Below are 26,388 nucleotides of genomic sequence, written 5' to 3'. Positions count from 1 at the left end.
AAACAGGCCCCAGAGACAGGGTGCTGGAAAAGTAGCTAAAACCGAGGCAAACAGTGGCCCTGGGTATCCCTGACCCAGTGTGATAATGGTTATTCCTCAGGGTAGAAAGTTTCCTTTGTTTGGGTTTTAGCAACCTGCTTTCCTAGGAAAGAGATAAAAATTAATCAATTGCTAGTTCTCTCTCTCTCTGTCTCTCTCTCTCCCCCTCCCTCCCTCCCTCCCTCCTTCCTCCTCTCTTGGTAGACAAAGATAATACATGATAGATCAGTGATAGATGAATGATAGCAAGGTTTTATAGTAGTATACATATCTGTTTACCCTTGTTTCATTCATTTTTAAATAGACTTGATACTGTGAAATACCTTTTCATTTTGAGAGCTTCCTTAAAATGATCCTAAGGGGAAAGCAGGCTCTCGATCTTAGGCTAACAACCCACCCACTGCGACAGAAAACCCTCAGCTTAGCTGCTTTCAGGCTGCCATGTCTCACGTTCCAGCAACCCTTTCTGTCTTCCGTTCGTCGCTGCTCACAGAGATGCCTGGTATCTGGCCCGGCTGGGTATATACATATCTTCTCACTGACTCAGCTGGAATTCTCAGGGAGCAAAGATGGTGACCAGTGCATCTTTTGATCCCCCTCATTGCCCAGTACAAAGTCTTGATGAAGACTGATGAGGAGGAGGATGGAGCAAGGAGCTCACCTTCATGAGAGGTGACAAGCCTGTGTCATGCAGGCCCAGTCCCTTAGCTCCAGCCCTGCTGTCCCTCCTCAGCCCTCCACCTCTCTGTGACTGTCCCAGGATGCCAGTCATCCGAGCTCAAAACCTGGGAGCCATGTTGCCTCTTTCGCCTTCCAGGCCCGGTCCTTACCTTGTCCTCCTTCCCCCTTTCTCCACAGTCACGGTCCTGATGCCCTCTTGCTCTGGAACGCACTTCCATAGTACACGGAGTATGAGGATGGAGATCTCCTGTTTCCTGATTCACACTTTGCTCCGAACTTTTCACAGCAGAAGTTCCCAGTTTGCTCACTCATTTACGGGAGCACAGAAAGCAGATGTCGTCGACAGAGCAGTGATTAGTAGATGCACACATACAGGGAAGGACCACGAGGGTGACGACGACGAGGAGGAGGACAGCAGGAAATGTTTGTTAAGTGAAACTGTAGGGTTGAGTTTGAACTAACCGGGACCCACAAAAGTATTTATTTTCCAAGAGTATCCTTCATTTCCAAACGATTGTTGTGTTGTACTGTAGAATGTATAACGCCATGTGAGCTGGGCCTGAATTACTTACACTCAACCATAAAATCAGTGAAAAGAAAATGAAATTGTCCGGACTCGAGCATAGAAGATACACTATGACAACCTAGCACCGAGCTATTTTTAGGGATAACCGAGCAGCCTGTACTCTGAAACCTGCCTGGCTTCCTGCCCAGACGTGAGACTCGAGCATCTGATATATAGCTTCAGAAACGATGGTAAAAGATCAATGTGCCGCGCCTTCCAGACTGCATTTGCATTTTAATAGAAGATGTCAGAGCCTCTGTTTCCCAGGGTGATACATGCTGGAACCTTCCGGTGGCCTCCTGTTGACTCATGAGGGCTCTGCGATGCTGTAGGGTGGCGTCACACAAGCAGGGATAACCCCCAGATACTACTGCCCCCACTGGAGTGTCTCAGGCCACTGAGTGAGACCCCAGACTCCCCTTTCCCTTAGGGGGGTGCTGTCAGAGGTCTCAGGAGACCTGCTGGTGGCCGTCACTGGAGCCGCTGCTGCTGTTACTGCTGCTGGTTCTAGTGCTGAGAATTCCTTCCTGCCCCAGATAGTCACCCTGAAAGCTGTCTGGGGCATGGTAGCTAGAGAAAGCCTGGGCCTCAGGTGTCCCTAGACAGTCCATCTAGTCCCTGCCATGCCGCAAGACCAACCTCACACTATTGAACTAATTTGTGTCAAGAGCGACCATAGGATTGGACACACAGAGCTCATCTCCTCTTCACAGTGACTCTGTAAAGCACTGTAACAGCCCCCTGTTGCTGGCAAGACACAGAGCTACAGAATGTCAACTTGCTGTGGGTCACACTGCCAGCGAGGAAAGGCATCCCTCAGGTCCCTGGTAGCCTCCCTTTCTCCAGCTGTCTACAAAGATACATGTGGTTCTTGTTTCCAGTTTCTGCTTTTGAACCCCTTCCTTGATATTAGACCGTCCTGTCAACAGACGCATCCCTGCCATTCCAGAAAAACCAGCCCCTTACATGCTTTGGTACAATTCTGTGTTCATGGGCTAAACTTTGCCAATGTTCTCAGGGGCAAGAATGGAATGTGAATGTGTACTGATAGCAGAAGAAACGACCTGTGGAGAGCTGGGCATGGAGGCACAAGCTGGGCTCAGCACGGGGAGGTGGAGGCAGGAGGATCCTCAGCTGCATAGCATGGCTGTCTCAAAGGGAAAAGAGAAAGAGAAAGATGACCTTGTGGATAAAGAAGGACAAGGTTGACATTCTACAAATTAGAAAAATAAACCCATGGGTGCCACGCACCGCGCCCCCGTGTCTGCGCTCTGTGCGCTGGCACCCAGTTCACGAGCTTCGGGCAAGGGGCTGGAGGTTAAAATACACAGACACACACAGAGAGACAGCGACACGGGTCATCCTTGAATTCCCCAAGAACGCCCCCTTTATTGTGTTGAGGGGCAGATTATATAGAGATAGCCACACCCCAGCCAAACCCACCAGAAACCACTCTCCTGCCATCAGGAACTCCTGAAGGTCTCGTGCTCAGAGCAGCTGTAGGCACTCAGATTGGGGGATTACAAGAAATTCAGGATCTGGCGTCTCACTACTCCCAACACATGGGCAAGAATGTCTTGCTGTAAGGGTCAAAACAGGAAAAGAGCAAGAGCGAAGGGCACTTCACTCCCCATAGCGTGTGCTCACCCACTGAGACATGACCAGCACACACGGAGGGCGACTGAGCCCTTCCCACCAGGTGAGGCCATCATGGGCTGAGAGCAGAGGCCCTGGGGTGAGCACAAGGAGCTCTCCCCTCTTCTACCCTTCATGACCATGAAGTGAGGACTTAGGACATCTTGGGAGGAAGAATCCGACATCTAGGATGGCAGTGAGGAAAGAACATTCTAGAGGAAATACTGGAGGCAGAGCACGGAGGTACAAATGCTGTGGACACCCAGAGAGCGGTCAGAGGAAGACGCTGACACAGAATAAGACTGGATCAGTAGGTCATGGCTAAGGAGCTGACACCATCTGCAGATGATGAGGGACCCATGACAGGGTGGAAGCAGAGGAGTTCGAGCCAGAGAGGCCCTCTGAATAGCTCTGATGACCCGTCTACAACATCTACCTACAATGACCTTTGACTTCCCTTTCATCAAGGCAAGGTCTTTGGTTGCAGTCATTCTTATGTGTGTGACGGGTGGAGGTCAAAGGTCACCCCTGGGTGTTGCTCTCAAGATACCATCCACCTTGACTGTGTGTTTGTTTTGCTTCCTGGGCTATAGTTTCTTGCTTGGCCTGGAACTCACTCATTTGTTAGGCTGGGATGGCTGGCCAGACAACCCAGAGACTGCCTGTCTCCATTCGCCCAATACTAGGATGGCAAATAGCTCCACCATGATTTTTGTTTTTGTAATATGAATTCTAGGACTTAAATTCAGGTCCTCGTGGTTGAATGACAAACATTTTACTGCTGAGCTATTCCAGCAGTACCCTTCAGAACAAAATTTAAATTAAATTCGAGGCCAGCTCATGACCCTTCACAGTGGAAGGCCTTGTCAGTTTCTCCTGTCCTGACCTCTCTTTCTCTACATCCCTGAGCAAGCCCGACCTACTCCACCGTGACTCACATAGTTCCTGCTCTGAAATGCCTTCCAGACCTCCAGAGGCATGTGTTGTTTCTCTTAGAATAGATCTTGTGCAGCGATTTTCTCTGAATTGAAACATGAAGCATTCCATCCTTCCTTCGGGGGGTTCACTGGGATTAGGGAAGTAAAGAAACTTCACAAGGCCCAGGAAGGTCCTAAAACCAGAGAGCCACAAAATCCATCCTACAGGTTGGACAAGCAGCAATGGATGCCAGGAAGGAGATGCCCGCCCTGACCAAGCTGCTGGGTTTCACAGGAAGTCCCAGGAGCACAGCCTTGGATCATCGATGATTCAGATGCCTCTGAGTCATCCACCCTCCCCTCAGGAACCCCTCACCCGGCGGGGCTCTGTGAGGAAGCCTGATAAAGTCATTGCTTTACCAAGGTGGGCTTTGGTGAAATAGTTGCTCTGATCTGCCATTCATTGCTCTCCCCAGGGAATGTCACACAGCAGCGGGACTCAACACTTGGGGATCCCTCCCAGTTACAGACACTCAGCCACTGTTCTCTCTCCAGCAGTCACAGAAGCCTCAGAGGGCACAGCCACCACGCGTGCAGGAACCAATTGCTCATCTTGCATACGGGCCCCATGTTCAGCAAGCAGAAACACTTTCTCGGAAATCCTGGGCTTCTCCAGGATGCAAGTGTTCCCAGGGAAATTGAGGTCACTGGATTCTTGGTTCTCCAGGGGCCTTCTCTCTACTCGCGGAAACAAGTGCCTGCTGCCAGGGCCAAGCTATTCAATTAGTTCTCATTGAAGTTTCTTCTTCCTCCCACAGGTGTAAATTGAGTACCTGGCATGTTGTTTTGAACTTGACTTCACATAAAAAGATATTTATTTCTAGACTGTCTCTGGCTCCAAAGAAGGAAGTGAAGACACATTTAAGGCCTCCAGCATTTACCCCTCGTGCCCCAACCCTCTACCTGGGGAAATCAGGAACAGGAAGGGTTTTGCAAACAAGTTACAGGGATCTTCCTTCTTGCAGAGAACAGTGCAGCAAGCAGCACCTAAGGAACCTGCGCTGCTCTGAAGACGACGTGATCACCAGGTACCGGAGTCAATTCCTCTAAGGAGAAAAGAGGCACTGTTAAGGCAGAATGACAGAAGCCTGTACTTTTCAGAAGGTTATTTGACCTGAGGGGTATCAGGTCCTGTGGCCCCTCCTACCAACACCTGAGAAGAGAAAGGGAGGTTTTCTGCACTTGCTGTAAGGGATCCAGCCCCATTTCTACCCCTGTTCTTCAACGGCCTTTCTTGACACCCAGCACAGGGTGCCTTCATGCTCTGGGCCTCCTGTCTTTCCTCCATCATAACTACTCTGGCCAAAATAATCCCATTGCTTTTCAAGCAGATAAGGCTCTAGTCCTCTTTCTGTGGAATTGAAGTCTGATGAACAAGAGAGAGACAGAGGACCAGAAGGAGCATGCAGGGCCTGCCTACAGATCCTCTAATAAGCTGGGGTCTCTTTCCAAGCATGGTGGAAAGGCATTCAAAGATTCTGAGGAAAACTACATCATCAGATTAGATTAAGATTGCCTTTCCTTTAAAATGGAGGGCAGAATAAAGAATGATTGAGGTGAGGTATACTGTCCAGTTGTTCTCATCTCTAGCCCAGAGTCAGCCAAGTGTTTTTTCCATAAAAAGTTAAATAATACGGATCTTAAACTTTGTGATCTGTCTGGTCATTGTTGCAACACAAACAGCAGAAAGAAGGCAGACAATGCATATGTAAATGCATTTCTAGAAATTAATTTCATTGGAACAGGCCATGTTAATTTACATACGCAGCTGGTGCGCAGGCCAAAGCTAGCTGACTCCTGTTCCACTCTCTCGAGTGGTCGCTGTGATGCCGAGGAGCTGGTCTCTTATTATTGTGATTATAATGTTTATTAATAATAACTAATGAGTGGACCAGGATTTATCCCTAGTGCTTGTACTGGGTTTTTGGAACCCATTCTCTTTAGAGAGACACCTTGCTCAGTCTAGATATACTGAGGAGGGCCTGGTCCTGCCTCAAAGTGATGTGCTAGACTGTTGACTCCCCATGGGAAGCCTTCCCCTCTCTGAGAAGTGGAGGGATGGGGTGGGAACTGGGATTGGTATGTAAAGTGAGAAAATAAAACTTTAAAAAAAAAGTAAAAAAGAAAATAATAACTGCTAGGGGCTAAGGAGATAGCTCAGAGGTTAAGAGCATTGCTTGCTCTTCCTGAGTACCCAGGTTCGATTCCCAGCACTCACATGGTGGTTCACTATTGTCTCTAACTCCAGTTTCAGGAGATCTAACACCCTTATACACAGACATGCTTGCAAGTAAAAACACCAATGTAAATATTTAAAAAATTAAAAATGAATCATTAAACAATTAAAAGTATAGCTGCTAAAGCCAAGTGGTGGTGGCACACACCTTTAATCTGAGAACTCAGGAAGCAGAGGCAGGCGGATTTCTGAGTTCACGACCAGCCTGCTCTACAGAGCTAGTTTTAGGACAGCCAGGGCTGTGTAGAGAAGCCCTGACTGGACAGGGGTGCTCATGACGTCCCCCCCTCTCCCCAGGAACTACCAGCAATATTTGCAGGTGCAGATAACAAAACATCCATACAAACTTTAATTTTAGAGACAAACACGTAAACAAGTTCTATATCAAGACCAAATTATGCTGTTCATCTCTATAAATTCAGAACAATTTTGTATTAATATATTTAAAATATGAGAGTCCTTTCCTGAGCGCCTCTCTGAGCTGGGAGAGCTGAATAAGGCTTCGCTGATGAGATCTATATCTCAGAGGCTCCAAACAACAATGCCTGTTGATTAAGCATCTTTCCCAGTGCGAGCAGGATCCGCTGAAGAATGACACAGACAATGAGAACAGTCAATCGGAAGCAGCAAGCCAAAATTTAAACCAAAAATAAGTGGTGTAAAAAAAATCAGTGGCGTTATATATCTAACACAAGACATAATGATAGACACTATTCCTTTTATGCAAAAGTAGTTGTAGGAAAAAACGACAAGTAAATCGATTTTTTAAAGTGGATATGCCAGTCTGGCAAATGAGGAGAAATAAGCCTGAGACTTCCCTTCCCACCTGAACTATCCATTGAGAATACAGAACACGAGTCAATGAAGGAGTTGCTGGTCTTTTCGTTTCATTCAGCTAAAACATAGTCATACTCCACTAAAGAAAAACATTGAATCGTGCATAAATCAACAAAATTCCTAAATGGGGAAATTATTGGGGAGTTCAAGAATGTTAAAGTTACTATAATTTACAGGGGGGAGGTGTGAAAAAGAAGGAGAAAAGAGGAGGAGATGGAGAGAGGAGGGGACAGGAGGGGAGAGAAGGGGAGGGGAGGGGAGCAGAGAGAAAGGGTGGGGAGGAGAGGCTCAGTGAAGCCCTAAAGACACAAAGAGTGTAATGAAATGTATCCTGGAAGATTTTTCCTCAGCAGCAGGAGAAACATTCTCCTTAACTCTCTTCTGGTCACCGTTCTGGTCATGACTAACCCATAGAACCTTTGTCACCATAAGGCTAATCTATAGATCAAACAAAAGCCTTTAAATAAACCCAATGCTGAAACTAGAAAATTACAGCGTCAGGCCTATAGTTCCACGTGTGCCTTCGTGTTGCTGATCCCCACTGGACCCCGAAGTGCTGAGTTTCAGTCCTCTCACTAGATTTGCCCCCACCCTGTGGGGAAAGACTCCAGCCTCACTAGAGCCTCACTAGAACCTCTCCGGGCTGTGCCAGCTGCTCTCCAATGGTCCTCAACCTACCCTTCCTGCCTTCAGATCACTAAACAAGCCAACCACATCTTTCCTCAGCAACCACAGGGTAGGAAGAGATCATCACAACATAGGTATAGTCTGAGGCTGTGACCTAATGAGTCTGACAGGCAAAGTTTCCAATTTGACCTGCTGACGAGAAGAACATTGTGAGTGCTATGGGCTCTGATGGGTTCCCCTTGTATTGCCAAGTGTGCTTTTCTATGCTGAGTAACTAACAAATGTCTCAAGATACTTCTCATTACAAATAGAAGACCCTGGACTCTACAACCAAACGGCACCATGTTTGCTTGGCATCTGCTTCTGTGTTCACTCATCAGCTACAATCATTTACACAAGTTACTACCAGGTCATGTTTATTATACAATGTTTACAAGATTGTGTTCAAGTACAATTGTACACATTTGAACTCTTTTAAAGGTCAATGCAGAAATACAAATTAATTAGTTAAGGATATATATGAAAATCACGTTCAAATATATAAGCAAGATAATAGGTGATTTATTCTTCTAAATCTACAAAAATATGAGCAGAGTTGACAATACAAGTTAAGGCATTAGTGGCCTCTACTTTTCTGTATCTGGTTTGTGTGTGTGTGTGTGTGTGTGTGTGTGTGTTTACACATATATCAAAACATGTGGAATTTAGAATAAATCTTAAAATAACTAAATTAGCATACATTAAAGTGTTTCATTAATAGTATTATAAATCATTTTATGTAAATATTTTAACATATAATCTTCCTTTTACTTATGGGAACTCACATTATTTCAAGACTTTTGCTATTGCAAGCATGCTTCTCCAAACATTCTTGCATTCTTCTCCTAATGTACATTCTAAGAGATTCTTAGGGATACAAACTTCAAAACTTCAACTTTGTGCAACATGCCAATCATTTTCCACACTGCCAGTGTTATTCTACCTTTGACAAAAATACAGGTGGATCTCAGAAATATGTTATACTTTGGTCATAAATGTCCTCCCAAAAGTTTATAATTTGACAGCATGGGCTCCTGATGATGGAGCTATTGGAGGTTAATGGAAGCTCCTGCCAGCCATAGAGGCCAAGGACAATGGCACGGGGTTTTGATCCTACTTCATGTTCTGGCTTTGTGGGAGCCTAGACAGTTTGGATGTTCACCTTCCTAGACCTGGATGGAGGGGGGAGGTCCTTGGACTTTCCACAGGGCAGGGAACCCTGACTGCTCTTGGGACTGGAGAGGGAGGAGAAGAGGAGTGGGGGGAGGGGGAGAGGGGCGGGAGGAGGGGGAGGGAAATGGGAGGTGGGGAGGAGGCGGAAAATTTTTTTTTCAATAAAAAAAAAATAAATAAAATAATTTCGCAAAAAAAAAGAAGCCATTTTAAAGACTCTCTCCTTGGTTGTTGGCTAGGCAGTCCTAGAGACTTGTCCCTCCTTGCACCTGCTACCACAGGAGCCCAGAGCAAGTGTCAGGGGACTATTTTCCGAGTCCTGCCCTGCCGTGTGACATCAGACATAAGCCACAGTGTAACTCATGGCCTCCACAGAGTAGGGTTGAGCAATAGCAAGGGCTTGAAAGTGCTAGGGTCTCAGGTAAGCCAGGGAGGCTTCCTGAAAGTCCTTTCCAGTGCCAAGAGCCTGAGAGACACCACTAATTGTGATGTCCACCACACAAAGGTCAACATTGGAAGTGTTAACCAAAGGTTCTGTTCCCACTAGAAGACACTAACCCAAACATCCAGAGAAAAAAAGGCAAGCCAGCCAGCTATATCATCATAGTAAGTAGCAAGCATCTGACAACTGTGTATCCTCCATCCAGCTACTGCATCTTCACAGTGAGCAGCAGGCATCTGACAACTGTATCCTCTGTCCAGCTACTGGGCTTCTGATGACTGTATTCTCCATCCAGCTACTGTATTTTCATAGTGAGCAGCAAGCATCTGACGACTGTATCCTCTATCCAGCTACTGTATCTTCATAGTAAGCAGCAAGCATCTGACAACTGTGTCCTCCGTCCAGCTACTGTATCTTCATAGTGAGCAGCTAGAATATAGAAAGGAAGCTAGAATAATAATCAAAAGCATACATTCATGTGATTTCTATTTCTAAACATACACATATATAAAGAAAATCTTTTTCCTGGAATAACATACAGAGGAAAGAAAGATGAGAGTGAAGCTATTGCACTTACCATTTGGTTAGTGTGTTAGTTGTGTAAGTGTGTATATGAAGGTGAAATGAGATTATATATGAGACCCTTGGCATTAGGTAGCAATAATCAATATTTTCTCTTACAGCTGCAACAGAAATTTCTCTCTGGATCCACCACCCCTCTTTCAATTTAAGCCCATACCATTAGTTCTTTATGGGTAAAAATAACAGAGGATCTTAACGTGGAGACTCCCTCTCTGCCTGAGGTCCTCGGGTGCAAAAGAACAACTTGGCGTCATAAAGTGGTCAGCTGCTCGGTCGTGGAGAAAGTTATATAACTCTCCGCACTGCGTTGTCTACCAGCTGGAACTAACGTATTTAAAGTTAAGCTTACAAACATTTGAATTTTCTTCTTAAGTCCAAAATATGGGCACCATTAGCTTGATTATTGCTTTTAACTGCCATTCTCTCACCTCTAGGCTGCTTCCAAAAGGAAAACAGAAAACAAACAGGAGAACTCTTGATAACCAGCATTGGATATGTCACTCTGAGGAGTCGGTCTTTTTCTGACATTTTTTTTTCTGCCTCGCTTCCATTCACTCCTCAGAAGAAGAAAGAAATGGGGTTTGAACATGAAGAAACACCAAAACAAAATTTTTTAATTGAAAATAAACAAACAAAATTCGTCACTTTTGGAAGCATTCTCATGCAGCACTTAACTTCAGATGAGTGGGTCCTGCGGGGCAGCGCTTGTGGGCGGTGCTTGTGGGCGGCGCTTGTGGGCAGACCCGCCTCCTCCTAGCTTTCCATGCCAGGCACCGGGCCCAGTTCCAGGGAAGAGCCCCGCCTCGCCCGCCTTCATCATTTTTTAATTACCTCTGCCTGTAGTTCCTTACTGCCTGCCACTTAGTATTCCTGCCTGCTCCCACACAGCTGCCATGTTGTCTCCCTAGAGGTGTGTTTCTTATAGCCTTATCTAGTTCACAGGGCTGTTGGAAAGCTTAATTAATTAATGTTTCCTGAATGCCTTGAGGTTTTCAGATGAAAAGTGCAAGGTGGAACTGTAGAGTCTTATTAAATTCCCATTATTTTCCTGGAAATGGAAGTGTGAATTCCTAGCAGACAGGGCCTTCCCATGCCTGCCTGCTATGGAGTCCTAGAGCAAGGTACGGTTTTGCTCAAACCATCACGTCAGCCCACCTCTGAGAGGTGAGAGATCATTCAAAATGTCATATGGGGCTACAAGTCAAGACCGCATTCTTTTCCAACCTGTAGTTTACATACAGCAAAGAAGGATGTAATAGTGATCAAGATAACAGGCTTCCATTCATGCGAATCTAAACTATAAATACGTATGATAAACAACACATGCCTTTTTTGGAAATGTAAAGGAAGGGAACTGACAGCCTGAAGTGGAGATAATATGAACTCCCTCAGAAGCCACAAAATAAACCTGCTAGAGTCTATAGTGGACCTCAAATTGTTTTTCTGATTGGAAGGGATGTTACATAATAAGTCTTTCTCTGTCCTGACAGCCAGCTCCTAAATAATGACATGGAGACTTTTTATTAAGTAGGAAAGCCCGGCCTATAGCTTAGGCTTATTCCCAACTAGCTCTTACAACTTAAATTAACCCATTTATATTTATCTACGTTTGATCATGTGGCATTACTTCTCTTCTATCTTGCACCTCCTGCTTCCTCTCTGTGTCTCCTGGCATCTCTTGTATGCCTCAATTCTCTCTTCCTCTTCCTTTCTCTCTCCTTGGAAGGCCCACCTATCTCTCCTGCCTAGCTATTGACCTCTCAGATTTTAGTACACCAATCACAGCAACACATCTTCACATGGTGTAAAAATATTCCGCAACGTTTTCTCCTTTTTTGTCTAAATAAAAAGGAAAGATTTTAACCCTAACATAGTAAAACTATATGCAATTAGAAAAATTATCAAGTAAGAATTGCATTTATAATGTCCAATCCATTTGTATCTGGCAAACTCAGAGAAAGAACTGTATTCATCTATCCTATCTCAGTCCAAAGTTTTATACCTAAACCATTTTTTATCATAACTTGTTTTAACATTCTAAAAATAACTTTTCAGACCTTAAAACACCTTCTTAGGTAAACAACTTAAGCTTTTATGTTTCTCAACCTCATAAACTTTACATCTCTTATGTAAGTTTCTTTACTGATCTTGAACAAGAAAAACTATAACCATCTAGTCTTTAATCCCCATCAGAGACACAAGAAGGATAAAATATTACTTGAGTGAGCAGGAAGTACAGAAAAAGCACCCAAGGCTCCTCTGCAACATTGGGGCATCCATCTTTGGCCTACAGGCCTAGAATATCTGACAGACTTTTCTATGAAGCAGAAATTTTGAAGGACTGCCTCACCTTGTCTTGGAAAAGTTTGGCAGTCACATTCTTTTGTGTCTGGCTTGTCCAGTTTGTACAGTGTGCTGTCAGCAGTCAAAGCAAGGCAAGTTCTTGCACAGTGACTGACTATGCCACAAAGAAAGCAGACCCCATATGGAGGTTCTTTAATGCCCATCATCCTTTTATGAAGTAGATTGGTGCTGCCAGGAGCAGACATGTCTCATTATCGTGAAAAGCCCCATGTTAAAGCATTAAAATGCCATATGCTGGACATCTCTAAAGTGTTTGAAGGCCATATATTTAAAATATGTTTCTGACTGACCTTGAAGATATACCTAACAGGACTATAAGTTTGATTATATGGATGACTAACTACTAACCTGTATTTGTTTATTATCCTAAATAGCTTTTAAGGACTAGAACTTTACATTACAGTTTTAAATGAGCTGCATAGGTACAATACTTTAAAAAAGAAATGGGACATGGAATACAATATAACAAAAATAACCTTTAATTTGTATCAATATGCAAAAGTACCTTAAGCAAGACTAGAAACATATCTACAGTATAACAAAAATAACCTTAAATTTGTATCAATATACAAATATCCATACCAATGTAACTAGTTTGAGACTAGTATTTGCTGTTTTAGTTTAAAAGTAGACTCAATAATCTGTCCTTTTATTCTATCAATCCTATATCCCCCTTTTTTCTTTTCAAAATGAGAGCCTAGGATCTAATCTCCTTTGCTTGGTTTCTTCCTTGACCATGACTAAAAACAATGTGTAACAACCCCTTAAATGATGACAAGCATTCATAACCCACCTATTGATCAAAAAACACCCACCCCTTGGGAATGTGGGCATACTGTTCTTAAAATTACATTCTGGGGGCAATGGCATCTTTAGTGGACCCTGAGAAAAATAAGATAATGGTCAAGTCCTAGGGGAGTTAGCTGTTGTGATCTCAGTGTGATGGGATAATACAAGGCTTATTTCAAGTCCTGGTTGAAGTAGTCTATGATGGTGGATCACCTTAGCTAACAACCTTGAAATTGTCCTGAGCTGTTAGTAGTTCGAAGTTGGTCTTTGGGTGGTGTTTGTCGGGTTAGTGGCATTACCATAATCCAGGTAGAATCGTCATTGTGAGGTCCCATCATCTTTTTGGAGACTACAAAGGTCACTGTTAGGAATGGTCATGGTTCATTGCAGAAGATTTATAAGATATTATCCTATTGGAAGTGTGCTTTATTATTGGGTCAATTTGTTCTCTTGGGGCATTTTCTCCAGAGAATTCGTCCATTTTCTTCAGATGTCTCATTTGTCCAATGGTCTTCAGATTCCTTAGTTGAATGCTTTTATTTTCTTGGAGAGACTAAAACAAAACTTTCCCCCAAACTTAATTTTGGTGATTTATCATTTTTGCCAGGTTGAATGGCCATACTGTTTGATGAACTATCACCTCTCCTAATCAAGAGGTCTCTCCTGCTCAAATCTAATCTTTATCAAATTTGATGGTATTCACAGTTTTTCTTCTCCTGTGGAAACAAAGGCAAAACCTCTTCTCCAACATAGCATACACCCTGGTTTCCATTCTAAGGTCTGCACATCTTTAAATATGTCAGCTGATTTAGTTCAATGGGTTTTTTTCTGTTGTTCAATGTCTCTCTACAGCCATTGTTTCTTTTTCATTATCATTTAAAAATTAGAAAGTTAATAAAGTACTGTGTAATCTCTCTGGGGTCTTTATTACACCTTTCTGTTTATTAATCATATCTTTTAAAGGAGATTAGATTTTTCTTTAACTGATTGTCCTGTAGGACTGTGTGGTACACCTGTAACATGCTTTATATTGCAATATGCAAAAAAACTCTTCCATTTTACTAGAGACACAGGCCAGAGCATTGTCAGCCTTAGTTTGTATGTGTACTACGATGGCCATAACTTCTAATAAGTGTGCAATTGCAGAATCACTTTATTTTAATTTTATATTTTATTGTGAGATGAGCTTGCTTAGCTGCCCAGACTGGTCTTGAACTCACCCTGCAGACCTTGGATTTAGAACCCACCTGCCTCAGCCTCCACAGCTTCGAGGATTATAAGGCTGCATCACCAAACATGGCTATAAATCCCATCTCTTAATAAATGATTTTTTTGTATATAGGAGAGGCTTAAAATATTTATAGCAGCCATTTTAAATAAATTTTTGAGGGTTTTTGGACAGGGTCTCATGTAGCTTGGCCTTCAACTAACTATGTATACAGGTCTAACCTTGAACTATCTGCTTGCCACCACCTGCCAAGTGCTGGGATCTCAGGCAGGTGCCACCACACCTAGAGAAGGTTCACTTTCAATTGCCAAAATGATGAGAAATAATCTAACTATTCATCAACAGTAAAGTAAAAAATTAAGCTATCAGTGTTACCAAATAAGGACACCCTGAGGAGCACAGCGGTGACTGGGGAAATCGACTGCAGAACGCACCAGATAATGCCGTTTGTGTGAAGACAAAATGCAATGACATGCCGTACTCCGGTGTGCAAAAACGTCGAGGAAAATGTAAGACAGGAAGTTCAGGCAGAAGGCCCAGGGAAGAGAATGGAGAAGTCTCTTCTGTAAGTGGGAGAAGGACAGGGTCAGCACAACCCTCGAGAGTTGGCTTTGATGCTCTTTATTTTGCTGAAATGGTTTTAAATACCAGTCTATTCACGGGGTAGTAGGATGCCCCCCCCCCCCCCGGGTACAGGTGCGCACAATACCAGTCTAGGGACCCGAGTTCAACCTTGTGATCTGATGAGCTTTAACTGTTTGTTTGAAACCACCTAGGGTCATCTGAGAGCTGAGTCTCAAATGAGAAACTGTCCAGTCCAGGTCGGCCTGTGGGCATGTCTGTGAGAGACTGCCTTAAATGCTAGTTGCTGTAATGTGGACCAACACACTGTGGGCAGCTCCGTTCCTGGGCTCTGTGGAAAGACTAACAGACCGTGAGTCTAGTGAGTCAACAGGCAGCACTATTCATGGTTTCTGCCTTGAGTTCCTGCCCAGACTTCCCTCTGTGAGGAACTGTGACCTGGAAGCTGAAACAAACCCTCTCCTCCCCTAGGTGGTTTTTGTCAGAGTGCTTTATTACAGGGACATAGAGGAAACCCAAACACCCCAGAACCCCCATAAAGGTGGAGGGATTCTCCACTGACCCATGTGAGTGGCGTGTGCCCCACACGCCCCCGGAACCCATAGATGAGAATGTAAAATGCTCCCATCAATAATAATAAATTCTACTCCCTGGTGGGGACCAGCAGTGGAGAGACTGAAACATGAGGCCAGGAGTATATAGAAACTCTGTGTGGTTTTCACCTGGTTTTGCTTGTGAATGTAAAACTACCTTAAGAATAACACTTATTAAAATACATATCTTTTTCTTTATGTGATTAAATGGTATAGTTTTGTGGCTTGGATTAGAAAAGGGCCAGACAGTCAAGTAATGTGGGTCATGTTGGAAGAGCTGGAAGGTTGGCAAGAGGGTACCCATGACCAGTTGTCTTCCCTCTGTGACCCAGACCCTGGACTAGAGATGGTACCTGGTGCCTATCTGCTGAATGGAAAACTAATATTTACATACAAATCCAGTTAGAACTGGACAAAAATAACAAAATGGCGGAGTACATGCTTCCAATCCCCACACTTGGACATGCGAGGCAAGAAGGCCAAACCTATAGTGAGCAGCAAAGGTGCCTGAGAGACCATTTAAAGGATGAGCGAGTATGTTGCTTTTCATAGTTAACCAAGTTTCTTCCTTTGGCTTTGATCTATAGCCTGTATCAACCTTGCTAGTTTTACAGACCCTGAACCCCTCTTCCTCTTTCCACCACTCAGGAACAACTTCATGGAGACAGGAATGTCACCATGTTCCCACGATGTCATTGGCCAAGCCTGGACAGTAGTTTCCAGTGCCCTTGTCCTGGGAAACACGTTATCTGGACCATGCAGACATTTAAGAAGGCTGAGCCTAAGTCCCACCAGGGCAGCAGCAAACTGCCCAGCCCCTTTCTTCTCTGGACTGGCTTTGTTTTAATTTTTTCTTACTTTCACTAGAATTTAGTGAGAAAATAGCTTCATTGGATGAGCTCTGGTGTGATCACAAAAATGAAAATGAATGGTGAAGGGGAAAAAAATCAAAAGGTTATCTCTCTGAGATGTAATTTAGTGTCTGGCAGGAATAATTCAAGGGAATTGTGTCCACTTCTTGATCATATAACCAAACAAACAATGAGGAAGGGCGTCCTGCTGGGAGACATTTTCACATTAAAAGGTGCTAAAAACGGGCTAGATCTCCTCACAGCCCTGTTGGAAGCCTCCATTTGATTTTAGTCATTTCCTCTCTGTCCCCGGGACTGGTAGCAACTGGCAAGGCAGGGGGAGGAGGCGGGGCTGCAGGCTGCACCTCCTCCCTGACCTATGAGTAACTTGAGGTGGGTCAGAAAATGAAGAAAACCCGCGTCCCTTTCCGACGTTTCCGGGTGACAGCGTGAACAACACCAAGAGAGGATGGGGAGGGAAATCAAAACCCTTTGTTCTCCTTAGGGAGAGAGAGACCTGAAATCGGTCCAAATACAACCATGCCTCTGACAGAGGGGCCCCATGGACTTCACTGCAGAAAAGGTGAGACTTCGGTGTGTTTAGATACACCCCTCGCATGGTAGTGCACACCTTTAATCCCAGAGCTTGGGAGGCAGACAGGTGGATCTCTTGAATTTGAGGCCAACCTGGTCTACAGAGTGAGTTCTGGGACAGCCAGAGCTACATAGTGAGACACAGCCTCAGAGATAGATAGACAGACAGACAGACAGACTGACTGACTGACAGATAGATGGATAGATAGAGATAATAGATGGATAGATGATAGATAGATAGATAGATAGATAGATAGATAGATAGATAGATAGATAGACAGACAGACAGACAGACAGGCAGGCAGGCAGGCAGGCAGACAGGTAGATTATCTCTCTAGGCATTCTAGGCATGTCCTCTTCCACACAGCTATTGGGGGTGACTTTTTGAGACTCATTAATGAACACAGGCAGGTCAGTCTATAGTTAAAGCCTTCTGTAAGTATCCATCCACTAAAATATAGATGTTGTTGTGTAAGTTCTATCTGAGATGTTAATTCTGTATCTGAAAAATCTTTAGCCCAATGGAGAGTTGCATATTTACATAAAAAGGAAGCCACCTAGAAGCACAATGCATCCAACACCAGGGGCTGTGATGTGCCCCAGCTCCAGTGGGTGGCAGCAGTGAGCAGAGGCAAATCCTCTGGGAAGGGGATTGTAGACACTCCTGGTGGAGTAGGTTCTGGGAGCGACTGCTGGATAAACTGTACAAGCCCAGCCCTGATGATGGACTAAGGACAACACTATGGCTTAGGTAAAACCCTGACGAACTCCTGCGCCCCATTACAAGGCACACACGGAGAAAGGGGCTGTATTTCTAGGCCTTCCGGAAGTTGAGAGCTGTTCTCTTTTTTTTTTTTATTGAAAAAAAAATTTTCCGCCTCCTCCCCACCTCCCATTTCCCTCCCCCTCCTCCTGCCCCTCTCCCCCTCTCCCCACTCCTCTTCTCCTCCCTCTCCAGTCCCAGGAGCAGTCAGGGTTCCCTGCCCTGTGGAAAGTCCAAGGTCCTCCCCCCTCCATCCAGGTCTAGGAAGGTGAACATCCAAACTGTCTAGGCTCCCACAAAGCCAGAACATGAAGTAGGATCAAAACCCCGTGCCATTGTCCTTGGCCTCTCGTCAGCTCTCATTGCCCGCCATGTTCAGAGAGTCCAGTTTTATCCCATGCTTTTTCAGTCACAGTCCAGCTGACCTTGGTGAACTCCCAATAGATCGGCCCCACTGTCTCAGTGGGTGGGTGCACCCCTCGTGGTCCTGACTTCGTTGTTCATGTTCTCCCTCTTTCTGCTCCTCATTAGGACCTTGGGAGCTCAGTCCGGTGCTCCAGTGTGGGTCTCTGTCTCTATCTCCATCCATCGCTAGATGAAGGTTCTATGGTGATATGCAAGATATTCATCAGTATGGCTATAGGATAGGTTCATTTCAGGTTCCTTATCCTCAGGTGCCCAAGGAACTAACTGGGGACATTACCCTGGGCATCTGGTAGCCACTCCAAGTTCAAGCTGTTCTCTTTTAAAAAAGCTACTCGAGAATCACGAATTATAGTCTCAATGTCCTTTATTTATGGCTAGAAACCAAATATGAGTGAGTACATCCCATGTTCCTCTTTTTGGGTCTGGCTTACCTCACTCAGGATAGTGTTTTCAATTTCCATCCATTTGTATGCAAAATTCAAGAAGTCATTGTTTTTTACTGCTGAGTAGTACTCTAATATGTATATATTCCATACTTTCTTCATCCATTCTTCCATTGAAGGACATCTAGGTTGTTTCCAGGTTCTGGCTATTACAAACAATGCTGCTATGAACATAGTTGAGCATATACTTTTGTTGTATGTTTGGGCATCTCTTGGGTATATTCCCAATAGTGGTATTGCTGGGTCGAGAGGTAGGTTGAACCCGACTTTCCTGAGAAACCGCCACACTAAACATATAAGCATCCCCCTGAATATTAACCTTCATCAGGCGATGAAAGAAGACAGAGACAGAGACCAACATTGGAGCACTGGACTGAAGTCTCACGATCCAAAGGAGGAGCAGAAGGAGAGTGAGCACGAGCAAGGAACTCAGGACTGCGAGGGGTGCACCCACACACTGAGGCAATGGGGATGTTCTATCGGGAACTCACCAAGGCCAGCTGGCCGGGGACTGAAAAAGCATAGGACAAAACCGGTCTCGCTGAACATAATGGACAATGAGGACTACTGAGAACTGAAGAACAATGGCAATGGGTTCTTGATCCTATTGCACGTAATGGCTTTGTGGGAGCCCAGGTAGTTTGGATGCTCACCTTAATAGACCTGGATGGAGGTGGGTGGTCCTTGGACCTCCCACAGGGCAGAGAAACCTGCTTGCTCTTTGGGCTGAGGAGGAAGGAAGACTTGATTGGGGGAGGGGGAGGGAATGGGAGGTGGTGGCGGAGAAGAGGCAGAAATCTTTAATAATTAAATAAATTAATTAATAATAAAAAATAATAAAATAAAAAAGCTACTCGGAGCCGGGCGGTGGTGGCGCACGCCTTTAATCCCAGCACTCAGGACGCAGAGGCAGGCGGATCTCTGTGAGTTCGAGGCCAGCCTGGTCTACAAAGGGAGTTCCAGGACAGGCTCCAAAGCTACAGAGAAACCCTGTCTCGAAAAAACCAAAAATAAATAAATAAATAAATAAAATAAAATAAAACACCATATATTTGGTAGGAAAAATCATATTCCCAATTCCAATAAAGATAACCTGTTTTAAAAAACAATAAAAAAATTGGGGTCTGTATCGGTGAGGATACAGACCCCAATCTCCAGCCCTGAAAAGGGAATAAGACAGTCAGCCTGGAGTAAGACCACACTGCTTTATGGTTACCTTCTTCTACTCCATACCACACTAAGTAGAAATTCTTCAAAAGCAGGCATTGGGCCTTGTTTCCCTATGAATCTCAGAGGTCAAACAGGGTGTCAACTACACAGAAGGTATTCAGCAAGCACCTGGTGGCCAAAAATAAACCAAACTGTGTGTGATGTTTCTGTAACTAAATATCTCCCTCTAGACAGCCACATCTTTTCAAGTCAAGCAGGGGTTATTCCTTATTTCGTTATTTTTGCCAGTGTCTAGCACTGTTCTTCCTACATATATTGATCAATGGTTGGACGAGCAGATGGATGAACCTTGAAACCCCTGCCACAATCATTCCCCCTCAGAATTTGCAGTATTTTGAAAATATCTAACAACCTTAGCAGATCTTGATTTTTAAGACTCTCCAACAAAAGGAATGAGAGATTCCTAGAGAAATGCCCCTAAGATAATCCTAGAGCTGGAACCATCTGGAATATTCCTGGTGAGTGTGGAGGTGAGTAATGAAAAACTGAAGAGGATTTGTTGAAGTAACCCCGTGTTCCTTTAACCTGAGCAGCTGCAAATGTCAAGGTCTGGAGCAATTTAAGCACCAGCACCAAGCGCGGTGGGATTCCAGCCTGGAGTGATCAGAGAGTTGTGAGTCTGACACTAACATAAAGCCTAGACTAATGAGGTGAGCCGTTCTCCATGTAGAAGTCTAAATAATTTGTATACACGCTTCTCCACATACGTGTAGTGAGCACACAGTGCTGGGAAGGAGGGTAGCACACGGTGTCAGGGGCTGGTCAAGGCCAGCACCCGTAGTGATGAGTTCCACTGATACCAAGCACCCTGGATCCAAGGGAATAAGGATGGCAATCTCTCCTCCAAATCCATAACGCAAGTCTACTCATGAGAAAGACACCAGGCAAATTGAGGGCCATTCCAAAAAACATACAAATCCCTTCAGACCATCAAAAATTGCCCAATATAAGGAGATTGTTACAACCTCAAGGACGAATAAGGTGTGGGTTGGATGACAAAGAAGCAGAAGGGGCATTGGCTGGAGAGCGAGGAGACCTGAGTAAGTCATGGACCTGAGTCGGGGACCACGGGCAACATTAGTTCACTCACCGTGAGAAATGGTTTTTATCCATTTAATGTGTTAGTAACAGGGACGATGGGCATAGGGCACCTGGGAACGGTCCATGCATAGGGCACCTGGGAATGGTTCGTGCATAGGGTGTGTGGGAATGGTCCGTACACAGGGCGCGTGGGAGTGATCCGTGCATAGGGTGCGTGGGAGTGATCCGTGCATAGGGCATGTGGGAGTGGTCCGTGCATAGGGCACTTGGGAACGGTCTGTGCATAGGGCGCGTGGGAATGGTCTGTGCAATGTTTACAACTAAAATGTGTGCACCATCACACAAGGCTAAGAAAGATTTCAGCACGGTGGAGGGGCAGAGTAGAGCACACTTCTCCTGAGACTCTATTTTGTATTTCTTCCTAAGAAGTTTTGATGAACTTCACTTCAAAAGCAGATCCTAAGGATTTTATTTCTCCTGTAAAGTCTCAAAAATAAAAATCTACCTCCAAGACCCATGAGGCAGTGGTCACTGTCCCTCCCTCTGGTCAAATGTCTACTCTAAGACAGGGTGTGGCTGTGTGACCTGTGGCCAATGAGACTCTTCCTGCTTTAGACTTTTCCTTTCTTCAGCCAAGGGCACTGATACCTGCACCAACCCTCCCTCCCTCCCTGACAGTGAACACCTCTATCTCCTTCTCTTCGCTAGTCCTCTCTGAATTTACCCCAAGTAGTGAGAATAACAGCTGAAGCCGGGGGATGGCCAGTCTTGAGAAGGATTGCCCAGGTGCAGCAGCCCAGCTGCTAGGCCCGCCTCAGACTGGCCCTTTCTTTCAGGCATCTGATTCATTTCCTCTGGCCCCTTTATGTACAGTCGAGATGAAACGTGGCCTTTCTATTTGGTCTCGGTGCTTCTTTGGAGTCTGACATCCACCTTGTCCTGCTGGACTCTGATCCTGAGGAAAGCATCATAAAGTGAGGGTCGGGAGCCTGCCTGAGGCCTCAGACCCCTGGGCATGGCAGGATGCCACAGGAAAACCCTCAATTCTTCTCAAGGAAAGCCTATGCATCAACAATGACCCGCCATATGTAGAGAGAGTTGTGTGAACATCTTCCAAAACCCAGTCCTGAAAGGGATCCCCTTCTGCAGCTTGCACCCCACACACACCATCTTAGAGCAGAGACGCCTGGCAGCGGGGGGGGGGGGGGACTCAAGAACCCATCTGAGTGCATCCTCCTTGTCCACTCACACCTCAAGGGCCGTTTGCCTCCTGATCATCAAGACTTGGACTGAGAATCCTCGTTTTATTTCCCTGTGCACAGAACTCTAAATTAGATTGTAAACAAGGATCTGTGAGCAAACAGAAGCAAACACAACTTTCATAATTATCAGAAGTGTTCATTCTCATTAACAAGGGGTAATTGTTTCTGTTTTGTAAATTGATCTGAGATGAAAGAAGTTAGTTAATAATTTATACTGTACCGAGGAAAAGGGGGCTGTGAAAAGGCGCTGTGGAAGGATTTGAATTAAACAGCCTCTACCCCCTTTTAATATCTCACAAGAGATCTTCTGCTCTGCTTCATTTAATTTAGTGGACACCGCAGTGTGGCCCATTGATTGCAGACAAAACTTCTGAAGGCCTGGTGCGCACCCTGTTAAAACCTGGGAAGGGAGTGAAGTTGGATGTGAATTAATTTGATTCTGAACATAATTCTTTTTCAATGGGATTCTGTGTCCCATTGCAGAGGCATGAAAAAAGGGGACACCGAGTTTGATTGCTCAATATTCATCTACATTTTCCTCTCTATGGGCCCAATATGCTTGGCTTAATTAACTTCGCTCAAAGGTGAAGCAGTGCGCACCATCTGCTGGGAGACAATCACGTTTGTGTGCCTCTCGGAATAATCCCTTTACCGCTGAAAACAGCTATCATATAGTAGCCAAAACACAAACTCTCAAACTTTCCCCCCACCTTTGGAGAAAAAGACCAGATCCATTCTGGTCCGTGCTGGAAAATCGCACGCAGTGGAGGCAAAGCCTGTTGTTTTGGCCACAGCCCCGATGACTTGCTCACAAACAATTTTGCGTTTGCCTTGTCTTCCCTCCGCCGCCAAATTAAAAATTCTGCATGCTTCATTTAAAACCCAGCTCAAGAACAACCGCACAGCGGGGCACCTCCTTTTCTCCTACCTCGTATTTTCAAACTGGCCGAAGAATAGGAAAGTGGCACCTTGAAAAGAACCATCAAGTCACCCAAAATCCCAATGCAAAATATTGAGGCAAAGTTTAGCCATTTAATTTTTTAATCAAGCCTCAAGGACCACACAGTGTTATCAAGGGCCTGCTGAACTTGCTCGAAAGCTGGGTCATTATTTGATCTTTGTGGCTGTAATCTGATTAGCTCATTGTGGGGGTAAACTTCAGACCCAATCTTGTTAGCAGCTGGCGGAGCTGGATTACGACAGCTACTGAGCTGGAAAGTGGACTCAACAGCCCAGCTTTGGCCTTGCTCCCTTTGAGCCCACGGTTGGCTACTTTGGGATGTATATACTTTTGTATCTGAATCAACACTTTATCCAAGAATCTCAGACCGCAGAAAGAACATATTCTGTGGTGATTCTGTCAAGCCAGGCTTGGCCATAGGAGCACAGCTCTCAAAGACTCACGCCTCCCTCTAGGTCCCCTCTGTCCCACTTCCCGAGAATCTGACACAGGTGACGCCGTGGTCGGAAAAGTCTCTGGCCCAAGATATTTAACGAAGGAAATTAATGAACCGAACTCTTCGCTTTAAGATTCACACTCGACAGAGTTGCTAAAATATGCAAATTCTCGCAAGAGTTGTGTGGTCCCTGCTTAAGACAACCCTCAGTTGGGCTTGTGATCTCACTGAGGCACTGACCGTGGTTACAGTGAATGCCGAGCCCCGTCAAAGCCCAGAAAGTCTTGAATCATAGCTTGAAAGAGTTCAAAGGATCGAAAAGACAAAAAAGGACTAAGCTGGGATTTTTATGTACACTGAAAAGAAGGATAAAATATAAGTTCCTGAATGCAGGCTGTTATGGCAATGCTGCCCATATCAAAGCACTATGTGCTACGGAAGAGGGTTGAACTCTCTCCTGTGCGCCATATGCAAAAAAGAAATGGGAACAATTTAGGCTGGCGGTGATTTTGTGACATGAAACATTGAATGCTCTTTTTTGACACACTATTGAGTGAACAAGGAATTCAAAGAGTTTGAACTCGAACAAGTTTTCTGCCTCAATAAGCCATAATCAGCCGAAAGAACTGCATCGGGCTCAGAGTGGTCTCTGCTCTCAAGCCTTCCCAGGGTGGGTTTTGCTGCCTATTATGAGACGCATCAAAGCAAGGGTCCTTATGCTGGCTTTCCTCTTATCATCTCCACTAAGACCGCAAGTCTTAGTGTGATTTTTGAAACCAGCAAGCTGATGGGCAGCATTCGCAAATATCAACACCGTGCACAACCATCCCAGAGCCACAATAGTGCGGGAGGCTTCCGAGGACGATGTCGTGGCCTGGCGTGTGATGCCGGGGGGGTGTTTAGCAGCCAAGACAATGGTCCTTGATTATTTTCAAACTCTGATGGACAAGGCAACTTTACTATATGACATGAGGAGAAAGAGGAAAGTGGAATTCACAGGAGGTTGTGTGTTTAGAAAAGAGCCAGATTTTAAACCACACTTTTGTATTTTAATTTGTCTTCACTTTTTTTCCAGGAAATTTGTCCATAGCTTTCCAATATTTAAATTTTAATGTGCAGACTTTTCAGTTCATTTGTGTAGAATTCTTAATGTTAAATATTAAATACAAAATCTAATCGGGTTTCAGCACCTGATGCCTAGAACTTCAGCTCTGTGGAAATATGGTTTTAAGCATTAGTACTCCTTGTTGGTATTTCAGACAAACACACACTTAAGTGCTAATTTCAGATGGTTAAATGGTAGTTGAGCGTGCGGACACTGGCCACTGTCATCCCGACACGAAGGGGTTATGCTGATGTGACCACTGGTAAGATAGTAACCTGAGCAGAGCGCTGTGGCATTTCATGTAACCAGTCCTGTCTATGCTGAAGAGCGACGATCCAGTTCCTAAGATAACAACATGACAGTTTCTTAACCAGTCAGGACGAGGGCTGTGACATCTGCTCCAGCAATGCAATCCAGGACGTCTTAAGCCAAGAAACTGAAGGAAAAACCCATTCTCTTTAGGATTAGAATCCAGTCAACCTGTAAATGTCGAATTTAGACCTACAGTCTCTACAGCAGTCTCTGCATGTGTTGCGAGTGAGCCATAATCCTTCCTCTTTCCAAATGGAGAACCTTGGGGGCTTAGGTTATTTGGTAAAACCCTCAAGAATGATGAAGAAAGGCAACGAGTTCTTACATCTAATTTTAGATCTGAATTTGCAAGGAACACCTTTTAATTAAGCATGACATTTGACACAGTCGAGTTTGAAGTCACCTGCGTAGCTTCACACCTGTGAAAAGCATAAGTTCTCACTGCTGCTTAACACGGCATCCCCGGCGCGGCGTCTAGCTCTGACAGACACAGCCCCAGGAGAACTGACTTCCCAAGAACGTGGTTATGGGTTATTCTCCTAATTGTTGCTTTTGACCTAACCAAAAAGGGGTCTAAATTTACCTTTATTAGCTTGTCAGACCACTGTAAGATTCCATATCCTTCTGGCCATCTCAGCAAAGTCACTGTCACCAAATGAATGAAACTTGTCCCCCTAGTATTAGAAGAGACGAAATGAACAAAAATAAAAGTGAGAAAATATATTTATGACAAACGTTAGACACCATTAAATTGTGATGCTCTACTTATAAAATCTGTTGAGTATAGAAATTAATAATAACAATCTGTTTTCTTTTTAGTATCACCGTCTTGATAAGACAGATTTAAAATAAATGACTATATTACAGAAACTAAGAATATAGTTTCTACTTGCCAAACACTGGCCACAATAATTTAAGATTCCAAGAACAAAGTAGAAAAAAAAAACCATGTCGATCAAAACCATGCGTTACAAAAGTAAAGCAAATGTATAGGAAGTAAACAAGGTTTTAACAACATAAGGAATTATAGCTTTTCATTTATAGCCAGGAAACTACTTTCTGTTTCTCTACATGGATAAATCTAAGCAACAGTATTTAACGTACAGCGGTGTCAACGCTCACCTTAGGAGCCACAGTGACCCCGGCAAGGCTGTTGCTGTTTTAAGTCTATTTTGAATTGCAACTTTGTGTAACGTTCCCACTGCAGCTGAGACCCCAACTGTCACTCACAGGCTGGTGTATTGGAGCTCTGCCCCCAGCTTTGTGCTTTGGGGAGGTGGTAGAAGCCTTATGAGGTGGGATCTAGTGCAAGGCTTGAGGTTACTGGAGCTACGCCCTTGAAGACATTTGTGGATCCCTAATCCCTCTGCCATGATTCTCCCTATTCCCTGCTCCTCTCAACCCTATGTAGCTTTGACACAAGCTAGAATTTTCTGGGAAGAGAGCCTCAGGGAGGGACATGTGCATCCCATTTGCTTTGTCTTGATGGACTAAAATATGTGGTAGGACCCGCCCTCCCACATGAAGGACCGGAAGGAAAGAGAACTCAAGGATTTTCCCTCACTTGGGCTTCAC

Source organism: Chionomys nivalis, chromosome 6 (assembly GCF_950005125.1).
Source record: "Chionomys nivalis chromosome 6, mChiNiv1.1, whole genome shotgun sequence".
In the NCBI taxonomy this organism is placed as follows: domain Eukaryota; kingdom Metazoa; phylum Chordata; class Mammalia; order Rodentia; family Cricetidae; genus Chionomys; species Chionomys nivalis.
This window is presented reverse-complemented; position numbering follows the sequence as displayed.